Raw genomic sequence first — 27,085 nt, 5'->3', positions numbered from 1 at the left:
TTTCCAATCCCAAGTATGGATTAACTTTTCAAGAATTTGGGCAGAGCAATACTTTACCACTTTGGATTTGACGAAAGGGTTCAACCAAATTTTAGTAGCCGAAAAATATACTTAGAACTTTTCGTATGCCCTTCAGTGCGAAAAATGCTCCTGCTTCTTTTCAACAGGTCATGGACTACGTTTTAAGACACTTAATAAATAAAATTTTCGTAGTTTACCTAAACGACATATTATCTAGACGACCAAGCGACGTATTCTCTACAGAAGAATTTGGAAGCATTAAAAATTGTATTTAAACGACTGAGACAGCAAAATTTAAAAGTATAAATCGGCGATTATTGTAATTTTTTTCGAAACGTACTAAGTATTTACGCCATTCTCTTACCACTAATGGCATAAAGCCTAACGGAATAATGTAAAGGTTATCAAAGAACTTAAACTATCTACGAATAGAGAACTGATAGAAGTTTTGCTTGGCATCTCAGCATGGTACCGTAACCATTTGAAGTTAGAATTCTTTTCGAAATAAACCTTTTCTCCTTCGCGTAAAGAACATTGTTTTTTCAAGCCTCTATTATAATATTCTATCGTACGCTGCTGATAATTTTGAAAATTTTTATTGTGAGTTTCATAATTAATAACTTAAAGCAGTATATTTTGTGTTTTGTTGGAATTTTTGTCCGCGAATTTCTTGACATGAGTAATTGTGATGGAATTGAGACCACTCTTAGGAGTAGTTCGATAATGTAACAAGGATATGTATGAGTTCGAATTAGGTTCAGCACACTTACTTAGTAAATTTTTAATTGTACCCACAGATTTTTCTGCCAAGCCCTTAGATTTTGTATTATAAGAACTTGAAGTGATATTATGAATATTCCACTCATCACAGAACCTTTCATATTGCTTTGAATTAAATGGCGGTCCATTATCAGAAATTTTTTGCTCTGGAATGCCATGTCTAGCGAATACAGATTTTAGATCTGTAATAATGTTATAACTGTTATAATTAAATTTGAAATTAATAAATTAACATGTAAACTAATATCATTATCGATATCCGTAAGAACAAATTCTGGAAGTAGGGATCTAGAAAGAGTGTCTCGAATGTACATAAATTTCCTAGAAACATATGAAACTGTGAGATTATAAGCCTGCAAACGAAGCATAATTCTTTGCAAATGAGGCGGAATACTATCTAATGGTTTATTGAAAATTGAAATAAGTGGCTTGTAATCTGTTTCCACTTTTTTTTTTGACCATAAATATATCTGTGAAATTTTGTGCATCCTAAAGGAATTTTCCAATAGCCCCTTCTTTATTTGAGCATAATTTTTTTGTGTACTAGTTAAAGTAGCCGAAGCAAAAGCAACAGGATTTGTTTCGTGAAAAATTGCAACACCCAGTACATTTTGAGACGCATCGACAGATAATATAATAAGTAAGAATTGGTGAACTAACCAATAATTGCTTTAATTTATTAAATTCTTGAGAACATTTATGATTCCAAGACCAAACAATATCCTTTTTTAGTAATTGACTTAAAATTTCTGTATGACAAGCCAGATTAGGAATATAGGAACCCAAATAATTGACCATTTTCAAAAATCGTTGTAACTCAACCGTCTGGTTTAGCACCACTGGAATAGAAAATGTGACCTAGAGATTTAACTTCCGACTGGCATATTTTTGACTTAGTTATATTAAGTTTTAAACCTACTTCTAAACCATTTCTAAAAGACCATTCCTAAACGCATGTCGTGTTCTGCTTTTGTGGATCCAAAGATTAGAAAACCATCTATATAAATTGTTAGGGCTGGAATATTATTAAAAAGTTTTATTATTTCGGCATGAAAATTTCGGGAGTCCCATTAATTCCGAATGGAAGTCGTAGAAATCTATAACGACCAAAAGTGTTATAAAAGTGCGCAATTTTGATGAATATTCATCAAGAGGAATGGTCCTAAAGCCCGAGTTAGCATCAAGAATTGAAAAATATTTTGCGTTATATAATTGACTTTTAGTATCCTCCAATGTAGGGAAGATATAATGCGACCTTAATATAGCCTTGTTTAATTTACGAGGGTCCAAGCATAGTCTCAACTTTCCATCAGATTTTTTCACCAATACAATTGGATTGACCCATTCCGTTGGTTCTTCAATAGGTTTTATGACACCAAGAGCAACCATTCTATCTAGTTCATCCTTTAAAGGCTTGTATCATTTAAACGGAATACTTCTAGAACACTCAACCAGGGTTTTATGTCTGCATTTAGATCTAATGTAGAATTATTTTTTAGACAACCCAGACTATTAAATAGAGTACTATATTTCTGCAATAATTTATCATTATTATTTTGATTAAGAGAGCAATTTTTTTTATAAGATTCAACTGGATACAAGTAGGCAAACCGAAAATAGTTTGACAATTTAAATCGACAGTAAAGAATTCAATTTCATATTTTAAACAATTAACTATGCACTAAATGAAAGAATGTTAATGTTAGACTTTTGAATATCTTTAGAATTTAATTTTAATCCTTGAAATGTTCTCATTGACATGATATTGGTTTGCACGCCTGTATCCAATTTTACATTAAAATTCTTTTTATTTACTGGTACTTGAATATACCAAGAATTTTTTGTAATAGCATTTATTACTCCAATAAATAAATTATGGCTAACTGGACTGTTATTTGCTTGTAGTAATCCATTTTTTTTCGATTTACACACACTAGCGAAATGAGGTTTACCATTACATTTGTAACAAGTTACTCCAATAGCCGGACAGCGCTGACGATGCACCTGATCACATTTTCCACCTTCACTATTTTGATTAAATTTCCCTGTATTTTGATTATGTTGAACAATTTTATAGAAATTTTTTGATCCTTTATTATTAAAGCTTGTCTTTTTATTTTTAAACGCATTATAATTTTGAAGCGTACCAACATAAGGCTCATTTTTATTTTGCTGGTTCTCTAATTGTTGAGCCTGTGAACGAGTTACTCAATAGACGTAGCAATGCTAATAGTTTTGTCAAGAGTTATATCTCCCTCATGTAATAATTTTTCTTTAATGAATCTGAAATTGTCTGTTAAACTGTAGATGAAATTATCTCCGACTAAATTTTCTCGTAAAGTATTAAAACAACAATTTTGATTTGATTTCAATTTGAGGCTCAGATTTTTTAACACAGTGACATATTCTTCAATTGATTCGTTTTCACCTTGCGTCGAGTAAAAAATTTATGGTGTTCCATTGCCACATTTGTTTTTGGTACAAAATAGTTTTCAAACTTTACAACTAAATCATTGTATTTCACTGAATCTTAATTTAAAGCGAAAGAATTAAATACCTGAATACTTTCTGTACCCATGTGATGCAGTAATAATGACACTTTACGACAATCACTTTGAGACTCCAAATCAGCAGCTCTTATAAACATTTTAAATTGATCCATCCGCATTTTAAACGCGATTGGAAGATTAGAATTTTAAAATTAAGCGGCTTCATCATAAATCGTAAGCTAGATGATGAGCTATTATGATATTATGATGCTTTCTTCTTTTTTCGACATTTTTATAGTTAAATAATATAAATGCTGTGTATGACAAATTATCAAACACGTGTTTGGTTTTGTATAAAAAAAATTTTTGTTTTAAATTTCTTTTACCGGACTATTATTTTTGTTCACTTCTGACACCATGTTTTGTTATCAGGTAAAATCAAAAGAATATTCTAGTTAAACTTATATTTCAATTTATTTCATTACTTATAGCTAGGTAGTAATCTTTATTAAATACCATTTCAGATTGATCTCTTATTCGAATGTGGGTATAACAATTAATATAATGTAGTACTAAAATTAATATTTAATAAACATATTAATTTTAGTATAATACATTTATAACTTTACAATAAGCACTTTAAGCGATCAATTACCGTATGCACATAAAATAATTCGCTACTATATTCCATGAACGTGTGTTTTTGGATTTTAAAATACATGCGAATAAAATGCGTGAATCTATAATTGGTTAATACTAATACCAGAGACTTTTTTATAGACTCAGCAATTCATACAAAAAAACATGAACATTTTATTTTTCTACTTTTCAGTTTTTTTGGATGGGAAATTTTTACTTTTGAGTTTTTAAGAAAATTATAAAATATATGAAAATTATAATTTCAAATATTAAAATAATAATTTCTTATGTGAACCAATATTCTTTTTATAAAAACTGAAAAATAGAAATTTCCGTTAAAAAAATTTAAAAGTGTTTCTATGTGTGCGTATATTTATGAAAAATACAAACGCAAATACAAATATTTTTGTTAGAAATACACATCGCCACATACTTATAATAAATAAAGCGTACATAATAATTCAAAAATTTTCAAAAAATTTAAAAATCTTTAAAATCTTAAAATTATTTTATTCAATTCATATGATTTGATTTTCAACATTTTTTTTCAAAAGGACATTATGTTTTTTTTTAATATTAAAAGTACTGACAGCATTAATATGTACACATTTTGTCATAGTATGTGTAGACATTCACACATAGATATTTGTTTTTTACTAACAAAATAAATTATTTACAAATCGAAAAGATTTCTAATTTCTATAGCTAACAAAATTAATAAAGTTGGTTAAATTTAGATGGTTTGTAAAATAGCAATTTCCCAAGTGAGAATACTGCTTTCAAAAAAAATGGAAGCGTTAACATAATTCTCGAACTCAATGGTTGATTGCGTCATATATTGTTAAATTTCATTCTTAGAAATTTGAAAAAACTTGCAGTTTCGGAAATGTATGTTGCTAAATATGCGACTTTTACAAATTTAGAGAGGCGAAACCCTGCGAGGGGGTGTAGTTGAAAAAAAAAAAATTTTTAGTATTTAAAAGTTAGAAAAGTTTAAGACTTCTACAACCTATTTTATTAAAGAAAACCGATATCAAAGTGCTAAGTTTCGTAAGTTCTATTAATATATTATAAAAAAAGTTAAAGTGGTAAGTTCCTAGTAAAGATCCATTAATATATTTCGAAATTTCACCTATCTATCTTCAATGGTGTAGAAGTTTTGCAAACGGGTCCACGGAGGTATGGACGGACAGAGGGAAACTATAAACAGATGTTTTCAAAATTTTTGAAGAGTCCTAAAAAATTAAATGCAAATAAATATAAAGTTGGGTCAAACCAATGGTTTGTATTGTAGCACTTTTCCCTTCAACAAGTGAAAATTTTGCTTTTTAATACAGTCTATGTATACCTATAACACTATTAAAATTATTTTCATTCATATACAAAACTATTCCAAGGATTGCATATATTTAGGATGATGCATATATGCAGTCTTTGAAATAAAGCAAAAATTAATATAAAAAGGGGTTAACATAATGCTCGATTTTAAGGGTTAATTGTGTGAGTTAAGGAAAATAATTATATTTTTTAATGTCATGGAATTTACCATTAGCTTTTTGCGTTTATAGAAATTTGAAAAAACGTGCGATTTCGGAAATATAAGGTGTCAAAAATTCAAATTTTACAAATTTCAAGAGGTGATAACTTGAGAGGGAGTGGAGATGGAAAAAAATTTTCTTCTAACAAAATGAACTATTTGTTAATGTCTAAAAGCTCCTAAAATTTCAAGCTTCTACAGGCTGGGGTCTAGAAGAAAAACGACATCAAAAATTTGGAAAAAAAGGACTTTAGATAACGGTAAATTTGATCGGCCATTTTGTTTTTCTAAAGTTTAACTATAGTATACCGCGCAAGGGGAAGCAAGCCGCTGCCTTTCTGCGTTTGCAAAATTTCAAAAATGCTTATGGTTTCATTGCAACAAATAGGTAAAAAAGACCATTTTTAAGGTTTTGGGGAGGTATAACTTCTAGAGGGGAGGAGATAGGTAAAAATTTTGTTCTACGGAAGTAAGTTTCTAGTAAAGATCTATGTACATATAAAATTTCAGCTTTCTATCTTCAAGGGTGTAGAAGTTTTGTAAACAAAAAAGTGTCCACGGACGGACGGACGGACGGAAGGACAGAGTGAAACTAATTTTTTTAACTAATTAATAAGCACTTTTTTCAAAAAATTTTTTGGAAAAGTGCTAAAAAGACGAAATAATCAACATCATTAGCATCAAATTCATCAACATCATTTTTAAAATTATTTAAATATATTTAAATAAAATTTGAATTTTTTTTTTAAGTTTTTTAACGTTTTGTTTTTATTGCTTTTGTATTTATTTTGTGCCCAAAAGAAAAAAAGCCCGTTTTTAATTTTCATTTTCTCAAAAATGTGATTTCAATTCAGTATCTCTTACTTATTTCTGCTAATACTATATAGGGTAATGTATATAGCATACGATTTTTATGCAAAAAGTCTCAGGTTCCAACCCTGAAAAATGCGATTTGTCAGATGAACTTTTTTTTATTGATAATTTTATTTTTTTTTTGTTTTTATTTTGAAATGAAATTAAAAAAGCTTTACCCTTACAAGTCAATATCAGCTAGTTTCCGTTCTAAATATTTTTTGAAAATCACTATTTGTAAAAGTTTAATGCAATAAAATAACATTTTCTTATTAAATTTTGTCCTAAAAATATAATGTCAGGAAATTTAATGTACACTTATGTTTTGCTTACTAATACATTTTGCAGATCGCCAAAAGAATTCATAACTAAATGCGCACCTCTATACTTATTATGAAACAATGTATTAACTTTAACAATTTTCTTGAGGAAGTGTTCTCTTCTTAGTATAATTCACACTTCCAAAACACAATTTATACAGAATGCTTACACTACCAAAAGTAAATAAAAATTAACTCTTCAGGATATAGTACCATTTTTTAAAAAGCGGTCACAAGGCATCTTGAAAGGGATGAAGGGGGAAAGTGGTTGGAATTAATGTTTTTTCTGACCCTAGAGGCAAAACCTTACTAATGCCTTTTTTCCCATGTCTCTAGCCTCTCTAGAAGTACCCATACTTTTTGACACCTGAGAAGTAGCTATATATATAGATATATAATGTAAAATAGGATGGCTTTTGAAGAGTTATACGAAATAGAAATAAAATATAGAATTATACAGGCAAATTAAAGGTGCTGCGTAGCCTGGTGTGTAGTCTGATAAGCAGAAGGTTATTAGATCGATGCTTAACTGGATATTGTCGTATTTTTCTTTTTTTGAATTATTTAAAAATTTTTTTTTATTTTATTTCGTTTAAATTTTTTGTTTTATTTTTTTCTTAATATAATATAACAGATAAATATTGTTATAAAAGTTTAAGAAAAATTTCCAACAAAATATCGTTTTTCATAGTTTGGAAAAATTCGCAAAAATTTTAAGTATTTAAGCATATACGTACGTATATTTTTTTTAAATTTCTTAACTAATTAGCACTTTTCTAAAAATTTTTTGAAAAAAGTGCTTATTAGTTTCACCCTGTCCGTCCGTCCGTCCGTGGACACTTTTTTGTTTACAAAACTTCTACATCCTTAAAGACAGAAAGCTGAAATTTTATATGTACATAGATCTTTACTAGAAACTTACTTCCGTAGAACAAAATTTTTGCTTATCTCCCCCCCTACAGAAGTTATACCTCCCCAAAACCCTAAAAATGGCCTTTTTCAACTATTTGTTGCAATGAAACCATAAGCATTTTTGAAATTTTGCAAACGCAGAAAGGCAGCGGCTTGCTTCCCCTAGCACGGTATACTATAGCTAAACTTTAGAAAAACAAAATGGTCGTTCAAATTTACTGTTATCTAAAGTCCTTTTTTTGCAAATTTTTGATGTCGTTTTTCTTCTAGATCCCAGCCTGTAGAAGCTTGAAATTTTAGAGGCTTTTAGACATTAACAAATAGTTCATTTTGGCAGAAGAAAATTTTTTTCCATCTCCACCCTCTCTTAAGTTATCGCCCCTTGAAATTTATAAAATTTGAATTTTTGACACCATATATTTCCGAAACCGCAAGCTTTTTCAAATTTCTATAAACGCAAAAAGATAACGGTAAATTCCATGACATTAAGAAATATAATTATTTTTCTTAACTCACACAATCAAACCTTAAAATCGAGCATTATGTTAACCCCACTTTATATTAATACTTGCTTTATTACAAAGACTGCATATATGTATCATCCTAAATATATGCAATCCTAGAAATAGTTTTGTATATGAATGAAAATAATTTTAATAGTGTGATAGGTGTACATAGACTGTATTTAAAAGCAGAATTTTCACTTGTTGAAGGGAAAAGTGCTACAATACAAACCATTGGTTTGACCCAACTTTATTTTTTTTTAGGCTTTCTATATGAATTGAATAATTTTAAAAACTGTGGTTTTGCATATAGAAATAAATTTTAAACACATAATTATTAAATTATGGGAGTAAACATACAAAAATAAATTTTTCAAATAAAAAAGTTTTAGGCTTAAACAAAATAATATTTTTATTCAAATTTATGTATGTACATATAAATGTATTAGGATTGGACATTTCAAAATTTCTCGTTCGAACAATTAGAAATAAAATTTTAAGTACAAACATACATAATTATAAATGTATACCAATTTTTTTAAAGCTCCTAACGAAACATAATATTCAACTTTGTGTGTGAACTTATGGAATTAAATTTTTCAAATAAAGACAAGGTTTAGGCAAAAACAAAATAATAATTTTATTCAAATATATGTATGTACACATAAATGTATTACAATTTAGCATTTTAGATACACAATTATGTAGCACGTACATAAATTGTGTATCTATATTTTTTTAAAGATTGCTGACGAAACATAATGTCCAAAACAATTACAAATGAAGCATTAATATTGATGTCATAGAACATCTGATGCTTGATACAAGCTGACATTTATTTACGTTAAGATTAATTCGATTTTTCGAACTAAAAATATGTGAGATCATTATATTTTCGAATATTATTTATTTCTCGGTTTGTGTTTCTAATAATTAAGCGTATTATTTATTTCTTGGTTTGAATCTATATGTATACATATATAGCTAGAAGAGAAGTAGCTATACATATATAAAATACACAAACATTTAAGAACAAGATTATTCGTAAATGGTGGTTGCCCCCTGGAATGTAGGCAATAGTGCCATTCGTAAGGATTTGGGTGTCCCTGAAGTAAGTGATAATATAAGAAATAATGCTATGAAACATAGGAGAGGTTATTTGGATAGAATTTATAGAAATGTCGAACCTGATTTAGATTTTAATTAATAAAAACTGTCGTTTAAACAAACTTCGAATTAATACATCCATAACAAAATATTAGCAGCAATTGCAAATAATGGATAACAAATGAAAAAGTATAACAATTAAATATCTTGGCCTGAATAAGAGATAGAAATGAAAGAACTAAGTAATACATAATAGCATGATACGTAAAAACCTACCGAAACGATAAACGTCAGATATTATACTTCAGTATTCAGGTTACATTAACTCCAGAGGATTCCTCTCCTCATTAAATGAATAAGTCGTTACAAATTCTCAGGAGGCCACGAGCTTTTGTCGAACAAAAGTTGTAGAGATTTCGAAGACCTTCTTATCAATTTGATTCCTCTACCGAAAACTTGTACTGGATATATCGGTTCTAATAGGCTAATCTCTCTAGTTTTTAATATCGATTTGCGTGCACGAAAATTTAATGAATCTTGGCCGAATTCCCAGCCTCTAAAGCGTTGAATTCTTAGATGAGCTCTTCAACATCAGAAGTCGTTAAAAATTGAATATATCCTTTATAATATATAGACGCGTATCATTACTATTCTTACCCTCTAATCAGTACTTAAAGTATTATGAAAAGCTTTACAATTTTTTTTTGGAATTCAGTTTTGGAAACTGAAACTTTGATAAATTCTTAAATAGTGGAAATCTCACTAAAATCGGGCCTCCTGGAAAATGTAAGGGAAAATACAACTCAAGTATTCATATGCATCTTATATATAAATATGCCGCGCAGAATAGATTCTTTACTTTAAAATAAGTTTATGAAGTTTAAGTAAAATTTTATAGTATTAAAGTACATAGTCAACTTTTTGAATATGCAACATAGTGAAACATTGATATATAGAGATATTCAATATAAAATTAAAGTTTATAATAATAAAATAAAGTGTATAGTTTATTAGAAATAATTTTGAGTCAACTTACAAAATATTAAGTCCTCACACCATTTTTTTTTGGGCCACGAAATATCTGCAGTAAGGTATGCTTGTGGCAAGAGTCCACTAGAAATCTAGATACGACGGGCTCACAATGAGAGAACCTCTGGTCTGCGACTGATCGCTGAGGGACGGCAGAAATTATATGTGCTGCCTTGCACTAGGAAATTATTCTCAAAGGCTAGGAGAAAAAAACTCCGAAATAAAACAAAACACATGCAATTAACAAAACACAAGTATTGTATACCCCAGGTAGTAATCCAGTAATGCTGGAAAATCCACACTCTTCGGAGGCTGGTCTCATGGATTCTGGGGGAGACAACTTATTGCATAATAGATCAGCGTTGATGAACCCATTTTATTTTTATTTTATTTTATTCAATATATAAACTCAAAAAGAGCGTTAGCTCGCAAAGAGTGTTTACATTGTTCTACATTTATACAATGTTAAATAAGATAAAGAAATTTAGTTATGAAAATTCAAAGTATAAAGCAAGTTAACTAACTAAAACTAATTTTTTGTTTATAAAAAAAATTTATAATTTATAAATTTAAATAATATATAAAAATTTAAAGTATTAAAATATAGATGAATTCATAATTCGGACAACGGGTTCGGGTAGCTGCCATACAACTCAAAGAGTTCATTTTAAATATTTCAAAAACTAATATAGTTGTAAATATAAAATTTTGTATACATGTGTCCAATTATATTCTACATATGCTCTAAAAATTATAATGGGATAGCTGCACCGGTTCGGGTGGCTGCCATACAACTTCAACAGCAAATTTTTTATATTCGGCAAAATAATAAAGTCAGATTCATGAAACTTGGCAGTCATGTGTCCAACTATAGGCCAGATATATTTCTGAAGTTTTGGTGGAATTGCGTGACAGGTTCGAGTAGCTTCCATGCAAGTCTAAAAGTTTATTTTAAATATATATTGAGCAACATTAAAAAGTACTCCTACATAGTTAAGATATTAAAAGAAGAAAAAATAAACGTTGGAGTCAACATGATGAATAATGACCAATTGAAAATAAATGTGGAGAATGGAAATGATTACAGATTGCTAAAAAAAGCTATAAATATGGCTAAACTGGAGTGACACACATATGAATATAAACTGACAAGGCCAGTTAAAGTTATGGCTGGAAATCTCCATTCACCTTTGAGGCGAAGGATATAAAACATGAGCTCATTAGCAAAGGCTTTAAATGTCTAGATATTGCAAATAGAATCAAGAGAAAAATATGTTTTGACCATTCGGAAAAGGTAACCAAAATCTATAAAACAGAATACCTATAGAATATGGAAGTAATAAAGTTGGGTCAAACCAATGGTTTGTATTGTAGCACTTTTCCCTTCAACTAGTGAAAATTCTGCTTTTAAATACACTGTATGTATACCTATCACACTATTAAAATTATTTTCATTCATATACAAAACTAGTTCTAGGATTGCATATATTTAGGATGAACGATTTATGCAGTTTTTGAAATAAAGCAAAAATTAATATAAAGAGGGGTTAACTTAAGGCTTGTTTTTATGGGTTAATTGTGTGAATTAAGAAAAATAATTATTTTTTTAATGTTATGGAATTTACCGTTAGCTTTTTACGTTTATAAAAATTTGAAAAAATTTGCGGTTTTGGAAATATAAAGCGTCAAAATTTCAAATTTTACAAATTTCAAGATGCGATAACTTGAGAGGGGGTGGAGATAGAAAAAAATTTTCTTCTAATGAAATGAACTATTTATTAATGTCAAAAAGCCCCTAAATTTCAAGTTTCTACAGGCTGGAGTCTAGAAGAAAAACGAAACCAAAAATTTGGAAAAAAAAGACTTTAGATAACGGTAAATTTGAACGGTAAATTTTGTTTTTCTAAAGTTTAACTATAGTATACCGCGCTAGGGGAAGCAAGCTGCTGCCTCTCTGCGGTTGCAAAATTTCAAAAATGCTTATGGTTTCATTGCAACAAATAGTTAAAAAAAAAAAATATTTTTAGGGTTTTGGGGAGATATAACTTCTAGAGGGGGGGGGGGAGATAAGTAAAAATTTTGTTCTACGTAAATAAGTTTCTAGTAAAGATCTATGCACGTATTAAATTTCAGCTTTCTATCTTCAAGGGTGTAGAAGTTTTGTAAACAGACACACGGACAGACGGACGGACGGACGGATAGACGGACGGACGGACGGATGGACGGACGGACGGACGGACAGAGTGAAACTAATAAGCACTTTTTTTCAAATATTTTTTGTAAAAGTGCTAAAAATTGAAGCTCTTAGAAGCAGATAGTCTATTCCGCAATGGAAAAGATGCCAGAAATTTGGATACACACAGAAGTTTTTGCAAAGGGAGGCTAAATGTGTAAAATGTGCTGGTAATGAGAGCAGTGTTCAGCAACAGAGATAATTTCCAGCCTAAATGTGCGAACTGCAATAAGGCACACCCTACAAGTTATTGAGGTTGTTTGTTTGCAAAAGAATTGCAAAAAAGAAGATTAAAAAAGAATAAACAAAATCAAGTTAAACTTAGTAAACAAAGAGCTGCAAAAATAGCCAGGATAACAACACCTAGCAAAGTGCTAAAGGGAGTAACATATTCACAGTCACGTCAAAACAAAACAGGATATAAGAATGACAATAAGAAACGTAAAATAGATAATTTGAGGTGCATACGGGAACACCAAAGAAAATAAGAAAAGATGTACGTAAATGAATTACGATACATGTAGTAACTTGGAATGCTTAATAAAAAATAAGAATTAGAGATTTTTCTTAAAACGAGAAATATATACGTAGATACTTGTTTGCTGTTGGGGGCTTATTTCACATATAATACGGGCTTTAAAATAAAAGGTTATGGTTGCTATAAAGCAGTACATCTCAGCAATCAGCTGAGAGGTGGTAGTACAATACTAATAACAGAAAGTATAGAACATAATGAAGAATTCAAGATAGAAATAGTTGAAATTCAACTTATTGTGATGAAAATTACATCTACTAAACATGACTTTAGCGTTGGTGCTGTTTACTGTCACCAGATTGCAGCATTAAGAAAAATACTTTTAAAGATCTCCTGTACAAACATAGACATAGATATCAAATAGGAGGTGAATATAATGCCAAACATTGTGGTTCTAGAATCACCTCAACTAAAAGAAGAGAAATAAGGAAAGCTATTCAAGAACTAGGTTGTTGCTATCACTCTTACATATTGGCATAAGTAAAACTTATTGACAAATAGCGCTTCAGATTGGAAGACCTTCAAATACTGAAACTACAATAAAATATTGACGTAAATATTAATAAACAATCAAGAAAACGATTACAATTTGAGTTAGGAGAATTTATTGTATGTTAATCATACAAAGAGCTGCATGGAACAATACAAAAATGTCAAACTACAAACCGATAGCAAATAGATATCGCAAATAAATAACTGATTTATTAGCTGAAAAGAGAAGATACCCTGACGATAAAACTGTTTTAAACAGACTTTCCCAGGTGCTTAAAAGAAAAATCCAAGAATTTAAATCGGCAACATATGAAAATTATATAAAGAACTTGTCAGCTATGAAGGAATGAATTATTTCTTATGGCAAAGAGCAAAAAAAGGTCGATTAAGCATGCCCCACCACTGATAAAAGCAAATGGCAGTTGGGCGAGGAGTAGTATAGAGAAAGCCGAACTATTTAGTATTTAGATTTTAGTAGAATCTATCGGAAATGAAGCAAGAAACGTAGATCCACATACTCGCGCGAGAGAGAAGATCCCTGAAGTTGAAAAAATTGCCAGGTTTTGATCTTATTACTGCGGATGTACTGACAGAGCTGCCAGAAGAGGAATTGAAGCATTTGATGAAAATCATGAATGCAGCTATAGATTTTGAGTATGTTTCTTGTGCTTGGAAATTGGCAGAAGTAATTATTGCGCGCAAACCCGGCAAATCCTTGAGGAAAACAAAGTCTTACAGGTCCATTTCACTGTTACCAATATCGTCTAGACTTTGGCGATTGAAGCCAATAATAAAAAATAGGGGCCAAACCATCACTTTGGATATAAAAGAAACCATTCTAAAATAGACCAGATCCATAGAAAAACGAATATTATAGAAAAAAGTTTAGAAAGTAAAGAAATCTGCTCTTCTATACTTTTAGACGTACCACAGGCATTCGATAAGGTATGGCACAAAGCCCTTATATTTAAGAGAACAAATTGTACCATCACCATTTGTAGCGATTTTGGAATCTTACTTAACTGATAGATTATTTAGAATAAAACAAGACGCTGAACACACCATGCTAAGAGAAATAAACACAGGTGTGCCGCAAGGCAATATATTGCGCTCAACGTCGTATTGGTTTTACACGAGAGTTATCTCGTTAACTTCAAATAAGGGCAATTCGAAAGACGATACTTCATTTCCGCCATCTTTCTTTTATAAAGTTTAATAAAATTTTCCATAAGTTAAAATAATGCCATTTTTTCTCAGAAAATAAAATTTCATAACATTCCTATTTTTGTTTTTTTTTATTAAAATTCCTCAATATCTAAAAGCTCAAAATCAACAGTAATGATTTTCACATAAAATTATTTTCAAATAAAAATTAATATATTGAATTACTTAACAAAAAATAAATAACACACTTAAAATAATTACTGCTGGCCAAACAGTTTTATACTTCCAAGTAACTAATTTTAGTAAATTAATATTAAGTCAATAAAAATTATTCTTAAGCTAAACTTAGAGTCATTAACAACAAACTGTTAGCCCGAAGAATAAAGTTAATTAAAATACAGAATTTAAATTTTTATTACGATAAAATAACTATAACGTAATTCGAGTGATCTACTTTATCTGACGATAGTGCAATATTGGCAGCAGGATCGAACATTGATCATTCGACAAAAAAATTACAGGAAGCAAGCAAAAAAATAAGCCAGTGGACGAAAGATTGGAAAATGAAGTTGAATGAAGCAAAATCGGTTCACATAAACTTCACCAATCGAAAAATAGTGAATCCATCACAAATTATTTTAAATGGAGCGAACGTAGCGATGCATAACTCAGCAAAATACCTAGGAATGACTTTAGATGTGAAGCTAGGGTGGAAAGAGCATATAAAGAAGAAACACATAGAATTAGAAAATAAATATAGAGAAAATTATTGGCTCCTAGGTCGTAAGTCCAACTTGCCAAGTGATAATAAAATATTGATTTATAGCCAAATCACTAAATTAATATGGCTATATGGCGTTCAACAGTGGGGTTGTGTCAAAAAGACAAGACAAGAATAAAGTGAAGACATTCAAGAATAAAGTTATACGGGACCAGGTAAATGCGCCATGGTATATATGTAACAGTGACATCCACAGGCACTTAGGAATTCCTTTGGTTGTAGACGAAATTAGGAATTGTGATAGAAAACTATTAGTAGTTCGTGTTAGAAGCAGCTCGGCTGCTAGACACTGGAGTTATGGCAAAGTATATCTATTAATATGTAATTCGACTCATTCCATTCCGTTAGTTTTAGTTTGCATCTTGCTTCCAAATTCTTAAAATATTCCATTTTGTTTTAGAAAGAGATGGTAATAAAAGTTGTGTAGGCGAGAAAGAAACAAAATATTGTAAACAAACGAGTGTATAAAAAACATTGAACTGAAATAAAATTAAATTAAGTTAAGTAAAAATTTTGTTATTTTTATTTTGATAATAACAAAATTTATTTTTCATTTTATTGAAGTTAGGTAAAAATTTCGAATGTATGAAAGCAAAAGAGTTTGAAATTTCATGTATGAATGTACACATGCATGTACCTGGTACAGTATATACACAGTATCAGGTAGTGTAGTGACATAGAAATAAAGTAATTTATAAAAAAAAGGTGTACGCGTACTGGATTAATACTTTATGAAATATAATTATTGCCGATTCATGGGAAATATATTCTAAATTTATTAAGATTGAAATAAAAATAAAAAAATTTAAAGATAATTTATATATTTTATTTATTAATAATTATTAATTACAAATGCTTGACATTATATATTTAAAATATTTTCAAAAGTTCATATTTACCTCTCCACATCTTTTGGCAACAAATGAAATTTTCGTGTCGGCTATTACTTATCCTAAACACTTCAAATAATGTTTACCCATTATTATAAAAAAAAACTATTTTTTTCACAACTATTTAAATTTTTTTTTTAATATTATACATACGTCTTTTCAAAATTTATTTTTATTATTTTTCAAAATTATGTTATATAAATTATAATTTTTTTAAACACTTTTTTTCCGCTTCGCTTTTATAGAATGAATACACATTTTTTGCCACCTTGTACTGGAATAAGTTACAAAAATAAAACTCCCGCCTTTAAAATTGTTAATATTATTTCCTATACTTTATATAGGGAAAAATAAATAACTCCTGCTTTTAAAAATACATTATAAAAAAACAGGAAGATATCTATTGCGTACTCTTTTCCTCTCCCAAAAATTATTATGTGTATAAAAATGCAAACAAGAAGGTATACTGCTTAACTCTTTTAGCTAAGAGAATTTTTCGTATACAAATATTGGTGAGTGATTGCATTAGTGTGATGTAAACGGAGAGTCGAACTACTTATTAGTAGATATACTTTGGCGTTATGGCAGAAATAGTTAAACGAACAAGACCTTTTATTTAAGATTTTAAGTAAAAGGAAGATATTAACACCAATTTCCTTATGGAAGTTATTTAATTTCTGTACGGAAAAACCAAGTTAGCGCAGAGGTAGATGTAGGACCAGTTTTATTCGTTTAGAATTTAGATGATTTTTTAGGGTAGATATCACGCCCACTGTTGGAGGAAAAAGGCAGGTAGTGCAGTCCTTCTTCGTCTTTCAGGATTTTTTCACCTAGTAGAAAAAAAACGCCATTTTTTTAGCAATTCAAAAGCACATTATATTACTATTAATATAATTCTCTTGCTACAACTTTTTCATTCCATAAATTTAAGAAAAAATTAGAATAACCATTTCTAAACAATTTATAATAATGTAATAATGCTTGAAATTTATCGCTCACAAAGCTATTACAGTGATTAGGATATAAACTTTAAAAAATCGTTTAAAAATCTCTACAAATTATAGTAATTCTTACTGCAATTAATACATTGTAGAATATATCATTAAGGAAAAAATCATATAAAATTACTGCAGTATATAGTGATTTTTCTCTAAAAGAGAATAATTCTCATATATGAAGTTTAAAATTACTTCAAATTAGAGTACAAATTACTTTTTAAAAGTGGTTTTACTTATTTGGGAAGTATTTTTTGACATATTACTTTTTTTTATTTATTAATTTAATAGTAAAATTTTTTGACAAGTCATAAATTTTAGCACTTTTCCAAAAATTTTTTGAAGAGAAGTGCTTATTAGTTTTACTCTGTCCGTCCGCCAGCCCGTCCGTGGACACTTTTTTTGTTTACAAAACTTCTGCATGAAAGCTGAAATTTAATACATATATAGATCTTTACTAGAAACTTATTTCCACAGAACAAAATTTTTACCTATCTCCCGCCCTCTAGAAGTTATACCCCAACAAAACCCTAAAAATGGCCCTTTTTAACTATTTGTTTCACTTAAATCATGTGCATTTTTGAAATTTTGCAAACGCAGAAGGCAGTTGCTTGCTTCTCCTAGCGCGGTGTACTCAGGCGCGGTCCTCATGTATTCGTCGCCCTAAGCGGTTCCTAAAAAGTGCGCTCCCCCCTTCAACCGTTTCACCTATTTTATTGCTGTGAACAAAATTTAATAGGCATTGCACATGCATCATAAAGCACTTTCTTGTAAGCTTATTATGCTGAATTATAGAATTAAAGTCTGGAACTAAACTTTCAATTTTTTGTTTTATAAATTCAAAAACAAGGTAATTTATTTAACTGTATGTTTTTTATGAAGTTCTGATCAGATTTATATCAATCATTTAAACTTGGTTTTTTGATTTTAACAACCAAAAAATTTACTTTTTGACGTAAGTGAAACTTATTGTAAAAGTTTGTATGAAAATTATATCAAATGAACTTTTTTAAAACTTATTTGAATATGAAAAAAAGTAAAAATTGATTTTTATTCGTAATTTTAAATTTATGAATAAAATTTGGCTTTTTATTTCACAAATCGCATGAGAAATGAAGCAGCGTATAAAAAAAGTTTCGACTTGCATTCAAAAATTTAAGAAAAATCAAAATTTCGTTCTAAAATTTGTGGCTTAAAAAATAAGCTTTTTATTAAACAACATTTTTTCAATTCAATATAAGTAATTACCAATTAATATTTAATTCTGATTGATAACAGTTTTTTCAAAAACGAAAGCAAAACATAATAGTAGAAATTCATAACGATCATGTAATTTTGAAATTCATTCAAAATTTTTTGTTGTTAAACAAAAAGAAAATATTGGTATACACAATCTCATCCATTATTTAAGAATATTGCTCTCATTCTCTTTTTCTAATTTCTTTCTATTCTCATTCTTAATTTTTGTTTTTTTTTGTTCTTGTTGTTTACTAATACAATAGTATACAGAAAACGTAATACATTATAATAATGTGTTTGTTTGTTTGGTGAGTGGGCGACAACTAAGGGCATATATGAAACAATTTAAATATAATATGTGCGAACGAGTGTAGCCAGGGAGATCACTAAGCATAATAAAAATTTTGCTTTGTGACATAATTACACGTGTACGAGCGAGTGTTGATAGGGAGCAATCTCAGCAAAATAAAAATCTTGCTTTATGAGATAATTATAAGTGTACGCATGAGTGTTGATCTTATTCATATTAAACAATATAAATTATGTGTGCATGTATATTTTTGAATATTTTTATTTTTTTGCGTATCTTGCTTCAATGTATATTATACGAGACGATTTCATTGTTGTTGTCAACATGTATATGTTGGATTGAATGTGTACAGCTGTATATTTTCTGTTTAAAGGCATAATATACGAATTTATTCTAGTATGTACGTAAAAGGAAAAATTAATAATTGCAATTCTGATGATTCATACATTGAAAAAAATATTTTGTGTACATTCGTACAATAAATAAAAGTAAAAGAGTAGTGTAGAGTAAGAAAATAAATCAATAGTTTTCATTATACGAACATTTCATTGTATGGTGCGAAATTAAAATATATGAAGATCAATACTTAGTGTTTTGCGTAACTGACCGTTCTTTTTCATGTAAATTTTTTATATTATTAGGAATAAAATATTATATTTGTATGTACGTACATTTTATAAAGTTAATTTCGCTGTAAATTGAATTTAAATTTTAAAATTTGTATTAAAATTTTTTTTTTTTAAATTTATGGTTTTTTAAAGTTTTTAACGGCGCCCCTGCTTTTCTGTCGCCCACTGCAAATGCATACTTTGCATATATGAACCGTCCGTCCCTGGGTATACTATAGTTAAACTTTAGAAAAGCAAAATGACCGTTCAAATTTACCGTTATCTAAAGTCCTTTTTTCCAAATTTTTGATGTCGTTTTTCTTCTAGACCCCAGTCTGTAGAAGCTTGAAATTTAGGGGCTTTTAGACATTAACAATTAGTTCATTTCGTTAGAAGAAATTTTTTTTCCATCTCCACCGCCTCTTGTAAAATTTGTAAAATTTGAATTTTTGACACCTTATATTTCTGAAACCGCAAGCTTTTCCAAACTTCTATAAACGCAAAAAGATAACGGTAAATTAAACATTAAAAAATATAATTATTTTTCTTAATTCACACAATTAAACCTTAAAATCGAGCATTATGTTAACCCCCCTTTATATTAATTTTTCCTTTATTTCAAAGACTGCATAAATCGTTCATCCTAAATATATGCAATCCTAGAAATAGTTTCGTATATGAATGAAAATAATTTTAATAGTGAGATAGGTATGATAATTTGAATAAATTTATAATAAATATAACTTGCAATTTTAGAGCAATCTTTGAATGAAAATATGAAAAGCTTGAATTTATGAATGCATTTGAATATATTTTAAAAATATTTTTTAAAAAATTGAAAAAAATGAAAAAAAATTGCTACTTTTTATGTAAATATAAAATTTATTAGAAGCCTCTAGTGCAAATCGTACTCATTTCAAATATGTCGAAAAATTTAAAAAAATAACACGTTGAGCTCCTTGAACATAAAACAACTTACGGTGAGTTCAATTGTGTGATCGGTGAGCACATTTAGAAGGGTTCGTAAAAAAAAATTCATTATAATTCTCTATATTACAGGTCCAATCCTTCAATTTAAGGAAACAAAACTTGGACAAGTAGAAATTTCATGAAGATTCAAAAAAACTCGTTAAAAATTTCCGTATCTCGGAAAACCTTGAGATTTGGCACCTAAACCGGAACAAAAGTTTTTCCTATTCCAGTGGGTATATCTAACGTGTGGTATATGTTGTTACATATCTCTCTGGCTAATCCTATATATGTAAAAGTTTTATACATATACAGGATATCTTGTAACAAAGCTCACTGTTATATTCCATTGTATTATATCTCATGAGTTCGCAAAATTTTTGTATGGAGACGATGTTCACAGTTTAACATATTCGGAATTATAAGGGCTTTAAGTCAATTTAAACTGAATTTTTTACTTTTTCATATTTTAACTATAACTCGGTACCTGTGTCAAATAGGCGCATTAGTAGATATGATTTGGAAACCTCAGAAAATTGCTTTTTTTAAGGAATATCTAAATTAGTTATAATGTGTTCAGATTTTGGAAAAACATAATTTTAAAATTGAAGAATCTGAAATTTTAACTTTCCACTTTTGAAAAATGTTAATTTTCTGCATGACTACGTATATTGTTGTTATATATTTCTGAATAATAAGGAAGGCAGACAAAAATACCTACTATCTGTAATTAGAGAAAAGCTTTTAAATATAGTATCATATTTTTTCACTATGTTCTTCGTCAAGGTTGTCAAAGCTCTGTGCTTTGTAAAATCGACATGCAACACATATATTTAAAAAGGTACGATATATTAGAAAATTCTTTTGAAATTTTATTGCACCTCTCCTGCCGTTATTAAAAAGAAAAAGAATTCCTTAACATCAGCTAAAAATGGATGATGGGTACCACCAAAATATTCTTTATTTCTGTAGATTTCTGTAAATATTTTTTTATGTTTTTATATCATAATTTATATGTAGCTGTAATCATAATTTCAGGAAATTTGTTTCTAAAGAGTTTTTAAATAAAATTTTATATTTGTGTATAAACATAAATATGTTTATGTAAGATTTATGAACATAAATATATGCACTCATATAAAAATATGATATTTTTATTTTTATATGAAATGTATTATTCTTAAAATAAATGCTTGCGTTCTAAGGTTTGTTTATTATCTATTACTATTCAGTAAAAATGTAGTAAAAAAAACACCAACATAAAATAACGAATATAGCACAACGAAAGCTTTTATTTGGTTGTCATTTAATCGGAAGTCAGTAATTTGCCAGTGTGATTTTTTAGACAAAAGTGATTGGAATTCTGCTTGTGAAATATTTAGTTTTTATAAGCTTTTGAACTATATAGCAAATATTAAAAGGATATTTCATATACAGAATAAAATAAAAAAATTATCGATATTGAAAAATTTGAAAAATTTTATTTTTTAAAATATTTATAGCTTAGTAAAAAAGAAATTACTAAAAAATTTAGTGAAAGTTGAATGCACAAAAAGTATTTAATTAAACTTTGTACAAAATGTACCGCAAATTATACATACAATTAAAGGACTAAATGAAAGAAAAATAACAAATTAGAACTAGAATGGAAAAAAATAAAAAATTTGTCTTTAAAAAACCTAAAAGACTTGTCTAAATATAATACATAACACATAGGTACATATATACGAGTACATATATACATATGCATATATATATATATATAAATATATATATATATACATATATATATTATATAAATATAAGTATAATAGTGTATTTAAGTACCAACTTAATATATATTTAATATAAAGCTCATCAAGCTAAGTAATAAAAAAGAGCAAAAAGGTATTATTTAAGTTTTTTGATTACTAATATGCACTAACTTACAAATAAAGAAAAATTAAACCGAATTTATAAATTGGCGTTAAAGATATATGAAAAAAATTTCAATGGAATATCTTATTGAACGCTATTTCAGATGAAGACGAATATATACATCGAAATTAATTTTTAAATTTTTGTGCAGATTTTTATTAGTTATATAATGAAAAGGTCCTGGTGGATTGAAAGAAAACAGAATATACAGGGTGTTTCGCATAAGGACATTTTCAGAGATGATTCTTTGATCAATTTCCTGCAAAAAATTGTATGGGTGGTGCAGATATATTCGTTTTCGAGCTTCAGCCTGCTGAAAAAAAAGGCACCAGATTTCTTCTGCATACAAATAAATGCTTATAACTTTGGAAACATGCAACATACTGTTATCATTGTTCGCTTGTTTTATAGGCGATTGATCGTTCCTTATTTTTGTGCTTACAATTGAGTTGATTTGAGCTATAGTTTTCCAGGTATGTCAGAATTTTTGTTTTCTTTTTGAAATTTTCTTAAAAAACTCAAAATTTCTCGAAAATTTTTGTTATTTTTAACGATTTTCGGCAATACGATAAAATCTAAAAGTTAATCCATATATATAATTTTCCTCCATCTCGCATATTTTTTCCAGTAAAACGTGTTACACGTGCTCAAAAACATGCGAAAAATCCATTTGAAAATCTGGTACCATTTTTTATCAACAGGCTGTAGCTCGAAAACGAGTATTCTATACTCCGACACACATCCAATTTTTTGCTAGAAATTGATCAAAAAATTGCGCTTGAATTTATTTACCATCTTATGTGAATCACCCTGTATAGATTATTGCTTTTTGAAATTTGTTTTCATACCACACAATATATCGTTTTTGTAATATATGTATGTGTATTCTAAAAAGCAGCGGTGCATCAAATAAAGTGGTGGCTCTAAGCGGTAAAAATATCTGGACCCTTATAATCAAATCATACAAAAAGTAAAAAAGTTTTCCTGAATCAGGTGACCATAACTATATTACGGATTTATTATATCACATTTAGAGATTCCCAAAAATATGAAAAAAAAACTCCATGTTTCCAGGTTTATGTAAAACAATTTATTCAAATTTTGGTTTTTTTAAATAAAAAATTTAATTCTATATTTTGCATAAAATTTAGTAAAAGGTAGTTCATTTAGTAAAATTATTCAAAAGTTGATAACAAAATAATACAGAAACTTGGCAAACCAATTTACTTGAATCTCGTTTCATTTACGATTGAAACGTAACTTTAAAAGGTTAAACTAAAGAAGCTACGAAATTAATAAAATAACGATTTTTTATATAAACTCTTTTTCTAAAAAAAATACCTTTCAGAAATATAAAATGTGCACAAACATACACATTACTTAAAAACAAAACAAAGGAAAAAACAAACATTTTAGAGCACAAAAACTTGTATGATATATTTAGATTTGTATAAAATCGCTATATCATTTAATGTGTCTTCTCCCATAGTATTTCTTAGGCAATTTTTCATACGTTTCAGTAAAAATTTATTATGATTTTTCTAACTTAATTTTTGAAAATTTATTTACTGAGAATAAAATAATTTACAAAAAATTTGTATTTTCTATTTTGCAAAAATTATGTTTTTGAAAATTAAATATGCAAAATTAAAAATGTTATAAAAAAAGATACAAAAAACCAGAATGCAAAAATAGACCTGGTATTCAAATACAAATTTTAAAAAAATTTAAAAAATTTGTTTAAAAATAAAATCCTTAGCACTAGAAAAACCTTCTCGAGCCCCTAAAAGCTTGGGAACCCCCGCGACCGCTTAGTTCGCTTATCATATAATCCGCCTCTGTATATAAGTTTTACTTTTGATTTTTGAACATAAAAAAGCACATATTTTAATATGTACAAAAGATTTAAAAACATGTAAAGAATAGTGAAACAGTTGAACAATTTTTAGGATTTTTCAATAATAAATTAAAAGTATCAGCGTGCAATTTAGTTCAAAGAAATATAAAATTTTTATGTATGTTTCTCCATAATTTTTCGCTCACACAAATATCTCTTTTTGAAAAAGAAGAAGGATAAAAAACTTTTTTTGTTTCTTTTATTTTTCAAATAACAATATTCATTTATTCGACACGTATAAATGTGTTCTACTTTTAATTACTTAAAATATTTTTCCAATTATTTTTTAACTTCTAATAATTTTTGTGTTGTGCAGTAGTTGAACTTAAAAGTAATGTCAACATAAATATCTTCAATTTAAATGAGAATAAAATTCTTCATTTCGTTTTGTCAATTTTACGTTATTGTTGAACGATGAATAAACAAATCTAAATATATCATACAAGTTTTTGTGCTCTAAAATGTTTGTTTTTTCCTTTGTTTTGTTTTTAAGTAATGTGTATGTTTGTGCACATTTTATATTTTTGAAAGGTATTTTTTTTAGAAAAAATTATACAAGAAATAAGAAAAGTTTAATAAAAAGGTGTTTTTAATACAATATGCTTTCGCATTTCTAATTTAGAACTTAAATAATTTAGAAAGAAAAGGCGCATCTACAAAAGTTACAAATTTCTCGTTATCATATAAAAAACTTTTACTTGTGAAAGTCTAAGATTGTTCAGTTGTGGAAAATTTGACATTGTTTTTTATTTTCTTTAATTTATTTGCTTAATAACTTTTTGACTCATATAAGACATTTTAGACATAATCGTGCTCCGCGTTATCATTATGCCTAAACTTAAACTGGTTGGCTAAGAGGATTTAATTGATTCAGTTCGGTAAATGTTTTGTTGTACGTTCAAAGGTGAAGCTTTAACATTTTGCGTATAGAAATGGTATAAATAACGTACACCACGAAATGCTTTTGAGAAAAAAGGGCAAAATCCAATAATTTTCAATTATTTTAAATAACCAACTCTTTAACTTTTCTGCAAAAATAAGACTTCTGTTGGGCAGGATACTGATTTGGGTTATTTCTAAAACAATCCGAATTTTGATTGGTGCTATTTCGATCATATTATTCAATATGGCTATTTTGGCCATTATTTATTTTGACTAAACCAACTTTTTTGTTAAACTTTTGTACGAAGTCATTTTGTTAAATTTTTGGTTCAATTTTTGTTTTTTCAAACTTTAAACTTGATTTACTAAAATTTGATTTTCGATTTCGGTGCTTGGTTTTTTTAAGTATTTATAAGATTGACAAAATTTCAAATAAAAAAATTTTTTAAACCACATGAAATGAGATTACGCGGGTTATGTTTTTATGATCTTATTTTTGTTAAATTTTGTTTTGTTTTTCCTTTTATTCACTTTAAAATTTTTTATTTTCTTAGTGAAAATAAATTTTTTTTTAACTGAATTTTGATTTATTTGTGTTAGAATAGTTGAAAGAAATAATATTTGTTCCATTTTTTTACTATGTTTAAGTAAAACATTTGTTGTTTTATATTTTGTAGAATGATGTATCTTTACGATTTGAATATTTTTCTCAAAATATAAAATGAATTAATTCGCAATTACAAAAATTTACTAATTATTAACTGAGTTCTGGGTTGCCGTTTGGTTTAAGACTTTTAAAGAACAGAACACATAGGGCTTTCAAAGACCTCCTTGGTGGGTCAATGCGTGCAGATATGTGCGGTCACCATAGTGTCAAACTTCTTTCGGTCCCGGGAGACCATAATACACCGGGAAATGAAGGGTGAATCAACATCTAGCCAGCTCATCCATGGACATTTCCGTGGCGGAACTGGTTTTCGATCTCATTGACACAGTAAAAACGTAGATATAGAGATGTTATTTATCATGCAGCGACCGCAGGTGGAAAGCCTTGCCCACATGCGCGTCGATAAGAAAAATGTGACCCAAAATGTGTGAAATCGGATGGGCTCCTGGCAATGTCTCGGTGGGATATTGCCAGTCTAATGGCAGTCTACACAGGACACTGGCCATTGAGGCCAGACCGGCTGGGCTAGGATTGACTTTCAACACAACGTGTCGCAGCTACTAGGAAATGGATAAGGAGGAGACCATTTTTCATTATCTGTGGCATTGAGGATTAAGATAGTTTCCTCAAGAGAACCGGGTGCCTTAGATAGGCCCTCTGTAATCGTACCGTCAATGATAGCCTAGTGATCACGGGATAGGGGTAGCAACGGCAACGTAATAGCAAATTAGGTTGCGGTGGACTTGATGCACCTGCCACGTGAATCAACCAATTATGACGGTGTCCAGCGTTAAATTAATGTTGGTTAAACGATAATTGTCATCCACCGCGACGTTGTTTCATCCCCTGCAAACCACTGCGATTAAAATAGTCAGATTTTTTGTATGAATAACTACAATTAATGAACCAAAATATGCTAAACTAGTTTTTCTAATAATTACTTAAAACCAATCAATTTTCCAAAAAAATTTTGAAAAAAGTGCTTATTAATTTCACTTTGTCCGTCCGTCCGTGTGTCTTTTTACAAAATTTCTACACCCTTGAAGATAAAGAGCTGAAATTTTATTTGTAGATAGACCTTTACTGAAAACTTATTTCCGTAGAACAAAATTTTTACCTATCTCCCCCTAAAATTGCCATTTTTTAGCTATTTATTGCAGTAAAAGCATAAGCATTTTTCAAATTTTGCAAACCCAGAAAGCCTGGGGCTTGGTTCTCCTATCGCGGCATACTATAGTTAAACTTTAAAAAACGAAATGGGCGTTCAAATTAACCGTTATATAAAATCGGTTTTTCCCAAATTTTTGATGTCGTTTT

General features: G+C 28.7%; 1 protein-coding gene across 9 annotated transcripts in view; it reads left to right on the top strand.

The window, feature by feature from the left end:
- The first annotated feature begins 21,804 nt into the window (after window positions 1-21,804).
- Window positions 21,805-27,085, top strand: part of LOC129616356 (uncharacterized) — an 85,954-nt gene continuing 80,673 nt past the window's right edge. For 5 of the 9 annotated variants that reach the window (XM_055531978.1, XM_055531984.1, XM_055531979.1 and 2 more), the window contains exon 1: window positions 21,805-22,121. The gene's annotated coding sequence lies outside the window, so the exon portion shown is untranslated. The other 4 variants (XM_055531981.1, XM_055531982.1, XM_055531980.1 and 1 more) reach the window with 3 other exon arrangements.

The sequence above is a fragment of the Condylostylus longicornis genome, unplaced genomic scaffold (assembly GCF_029603195.1).
Source record: "Condylostylus longicornis isolate FDR11 unplaced genomic scaffold, ASM2960319v2 ptg000185l, whole genome shotgun sequence".
Taxonomy (NCBI): domain Eukaryota; kingdom Metazoa; phylum Arthropoda; class Insecta; order Diptera; family Dolichopodidae; genus Condylostylus; species Condylostylus longicornis.
This window is presented reverse-complemented; position numbering and strand designations above follow the sequence as displayed.